Below are 4,217 nucleotides of genomic sequence, written 5' to 3' on the forward strand. Positions count from 1 at the left end.
GTTAGGGTTAGGGTTAGGGTTAGGGTTAGGGTTAGGGTTAGGGTTAGGTTAGGGTTAGGGTTAGGGTTAGGGTTAGGGTTAGGTTAGGGTTAGGGTTAGGGTTAGGGTTAGGGTTAGGGTTAGGTTAGGGTTAGGTTAGGGTTAGGGTTAGGGTTAGGGTTAGGGTTAGGGTTAGGGTTAGGGTTAGGGTTAGGGTTAGGGTTAGGGTTAGGGTTAGGGTTAGGGTTAGGGTTAGGTTAGGGTTAGGGTTAGGGTTAGGGTTAGGGTTAGGGTTAGGTTAGGGTTAGGGTTAGGGTTAGGGTTAGGGTTAGGGTTAGGGTTAGGGTTAGGGTTAGGGTTAGGGTTAGGGTTAGGGTTAGGGTTAGGGTTAGGGTTAGGGTTAGGGTTAGGTTAGGGTTAGGGTTAGGGTTAGGGTTAGGGTTAGGGTTAGGGTTAGGGTTAGGGTTAGGGTTAGGGTTAGGGTTAGGGTTAGGGTTAGGGTTAGGGTTAGGGTTAGGGTTAGGGTTAGGTTAGGGTTAGGGTTAGGGTTAGGGTTAGGGTTAGGGTTAGGGTTAGGGTTAGGGTTAGGGTTAGGGTTAGGGTTAGGGTTAGGGTTAGGGTTAGGGTTAGGGTTAGGGTTAGGGTTAGGGTTAGGGTTAGGGTTAGGGTTAGGGTTAGGGTTAGGGTTAGGGTTAGGGTTAGGGTTAGGGTTAGGGTTAGGTTAGGGTTAGGGTTAGGGTTAGGGTTAGGTTAGGGTTAGGGTTAGGGTTAGGGTTAGGGTTAGGGTTAGGGTTAGGGTTAGGGTTAGGGTTAGGGTTAGGGTTAGGGTTAGGGTTAGGGTTAGGGTTAGGGTTAGGGTTAGGGTTAGGTTAGGGTTAGGGTTAGGGTTAGGTTAGGGTTAGGGTTAGGGTTAGGGTTAGGGTTAGGGTTAGGGTTAGGGTTAGGGTTAGGGTTAGGTTAGGGTTAGGGTTAGGGTTAGGTTAGGGTTAGGGTTAGGGTTAGGGTTAGGGTTAGGGTTAGGGTTAGGGTTAGGGTTAGGGTTAGGGTTAGGGTTAGGGTTAGGGTTAGGGTTAGGGTTAGGGTTAGGGTTAGGGTTAGGGTTAGGGTTAGGGTTAGGGTTAGGGTTAGGGTTAGGGTTAGGGTTAGGTTAGGGTTAGGGTTAGGGTTAGGGTTAGGGTTAGGGTTAGGGTTAGGGTTAGGTTAGGTTAGGGTTAGGGTTAGGGTTAGGGTTAGGGTTAGGGTTAGGGTTAGGGTTAGGGTTAGGGTTAGGGTTAGGGTTAGGGTTAGGGTTAGGGTTAGGGTTAGGTTAGGGTTAGGGTTAGGGTTAGGGTTAGGGTTAGGTTAGGGTTAGGGTTAGGGTTAGGGTTAGGTTAGGTTAGGGTTAGGGTTAGGGTTAGGGTTAGGGTTAGGGTTAGGGTTAGGGTTAGGGTTAGGGTTAGGGTTAGGGTTAGGGTTAGGGTTAGGGTTAGGGTTAGGGTTAGGGTTAGGGTTAGGGTTAGGGTTAGGGTTAGGGTTAGGGTTAGGGTTAGGGTTAGGGTTAGGTTAGGGTTAGGGTTAGGGTTAGGGTTAGGGTTAGGGTTAGGGTTAGGGTTAGGGTTAGGGTTAGGGTTAGGGTTAGGTTAGGGTTAGGGTTAGGGTTAGGGTTAGGGTTAGGGTTAGGGTTAGGTTAGGGTTAGGGTTAGGGTTAGGGTTAGGGTTAGGGTTAGGGTTAGGGTTAGGGTTAGGGTTAGGGTTAGGGTTAGGTTAGGGTTAGGGTTAGGGTTAGGGTTAGGGTTAGGGTTAGGGTTAGGGTTAGGTTAGGGTTAGGGTTAGGGTTAGGGTTAGGGTTAGGGTTAGGGTTAGGGTTAGGGTTAGGGTTAGGGTTAGGGTTAGGGTTAGGGTTAGGGTTAGGGTTAGGGTTAGGGTTAGGGTTAGGGTTAGGGTTAGGGTTAGGGTTAGGGTTAGGGTTAGGGTTAGGGTTAGGGTTAGGGTTAGGGTTAGGGTTAGGGTTTAGGGTTAGGGTTAGGGTTAGGGTTAGGGTTAGGGTTAGGGTTAGGGTTAGGGTTAGGGTTAGGGTTAGGGTTAGGGTTAGGGTTAGGGTTAGGGTTAGGGTTAGGGTTAGGGTTAGGGTTAGGGTTAGGGTTAGGGTTAGGTTAGGGTTAGGGTTAGGGTTAGGGTTAGGGTTAGGGTTAGGGTTAGGGTTAGGGTTAGGGTTAGGGTTAGGGTTAGGGTTAGGGTTAGGGTTAGGGTTAGGGTTAGGGTTAGGGTTAGGGTTAGGGTTAGGGTTAGGTTAGGGTTAGGGTTAGGGTTAGGGTTAGGGTTAGGGTTAGGGTTAGGGTTAGGGTTAGGGTTAGGGTTAGGGTTAGGGTTAGGGTTAGGGTTAGGGTTAGGGTTAGGGTTAGGGTTAGGGTTAGGGTTAGGGTTAGGGTTAGGGTTAGGGTTAGGGTTAGGGTTAGGGTTAGGGTTAGGGTTAGGGTTAGGGTTAGGGTTAGGGTTAGGGTTAGGTTAGGGTTAGGGTTAGGGTTAGGGTTAGGGTTAGGGTTAGGGTTAGGGTTAGGGTTAGGGTTAGGGTTAGGGTTAGGGTTAGGTTAGGGTTAGGGTTAGGTTAGGGTTAGGGTTAGGGTTAGGGTTAGGGTTAGGGTTAGGGTTAGGGTTAGGGTTAGGGTTAGGGTTAGGGTTAGGGTTAGGGTTAGGGTTAGGGTTAGGGTTAGGGTTAGGGTTAGGGTTAGGGTTAGGGTTAGGTTAGGTTAGGGTTAGGGTTAGGGTTAGGGTTAGGGTTAGGGTTAGGGTTAGGGTTAGGGTTAGGGTTAGGGTTAGGGTTAGGGTTAGGGTTAGGGTTAGGGTTAGGGTTAGGGTTAGGGTTAGGGTTAGGGTTAGGGTTAGGGTTAGGGTTAGGGTTAGGTTAGGGTTAGGGTTAGGGTTAGGGTTTAGGGTTAGGGTTAGGGTTAGGGTTAGGGTTAGGGTTAGGGTTAGGGTTAGGGTTAGGGTTAGGTTAGGGTTAGGGTTAGGGTTAGGGTTAGGGTTAGGGTTAGGGTTAGGGTTAGGGTTAGGGTTAGGGTTAGGGTTAGGGTTAGGGTTAGGGTTAGGGTTAGGGTTAGGGTTAGGGTTAGGGTTAGGGTTAGGGTTAGGGTTAGGGTTAGGGTTAGGGTTAGGGTTAGGGTTAGGGTTAGGGTTAGGGTTAGGGTTAGGGTTAGGGTTAGGGTTAGGGTTAGGGTTAGGGTTAGGGTTAGGGTTAGGGTTAGGGTTAGGGTTAGGGTTAGGGTTAGGGTTAGGTTAGGGTTAGGGTTAGGGTTAGGGTTAGGGTTAGGGTTAGGTTAGGGTTAGGGTTAGGGTTAGGGTTAGGGTTAGGGTTAGGGTTAGGGTTAGGGTTTAGGGTTAGGGTTAGGGTTAGGGTTAGGGTTAGGGTTAGGGTTAGGGTTAGGGTTAGGGTTAGGTTAGGGTTAGGGTTAGGGTTAGGGTTAGGGTTAGGGTTAGGGTTAGGGTTAGGGTTAGGGTTAGGGTTAGGGTTAGGGTTAGGGTTAGGGTTAGGGTTAGGGTTAGGGTTAGGTTAGGGTTAGGGTTAGGGTTAGGGTTAGGGTTAGGGTTAGGGTTAGGGTTAGGGGTTAGGGTTAGGGTTAGGGTTAGGTTAGGGTTAGGGTTAGGGTTAGGGTTAGGGTTAGGGTTAGGGTTAGGGTTAGGGTTAGGGTTAGGGTTAGGGTTAGGGTTAGGGTTAGGGTTAGGGTTAGGGTTAGGGTTAGGGTTAGGGTTAGGGTTAGGGTTAGGGTTAGGGTTAGGGTTAGGGTTAGGGTTAGGGTTAGGGTTAGGGTTAGGGTTAGGGTTAGGGTTAGGGTTAGGGTTAGGGTTAGGGTTAGGTTAGGGTTAGGGTTAGGGTTAGGGTTAGGGTTAGGGTTAGGGTTAGGGTTAGGGTTAGGGTTAGGGTTAGGGTTAGGGTTAGGGTTAGGGTTAGGGTTAGGGTTAGGGTTAGGGTTAGGGTTAGGGTTAGGGTTAGGGTTAGGGTTAGGGTTAGGGTTAGGGTTAGGGTTAGGGTTAGGGTTAGGGTTAGGGTTAGGGTTAGGGTTAGGGTTAGGGTTAGGGTTAGGGTTAGGGTTAGGGTTAGGGTTAGGTTAGGGTTAGGTTAGGGTTAGGGTTAGGGTTAGGGTTAGGGTTAGGGTTAGGGTTAGGGTTAGGGTTAGGGTTAGGGTTAGGGTTAGGGTTAGGTTAGGGTTAGGGTTAGGGTTAGGGTTAGGGTTAGGGTTAGGGTTAGGGTTAGGGTTAGGGTT

This window comes from Myxocyprinus asiaticus, unplaced genomic scaffold (genome assembly GCF_019703515.2).
Source record: "Myxocyprinus asiaticus isolate MX2 ecotype Aquarium Trade unplaced genomic scaffold, UBuf_Myxa_2 HiC_scaffold_188, whole genome shotgun sequence".
NCBI lineage: Eukaryota > Metazoa > Chordata > Actinopteri > Cypriniformes > Catostomidae > Myxocyprinus > Myxocyprinus asiaticus.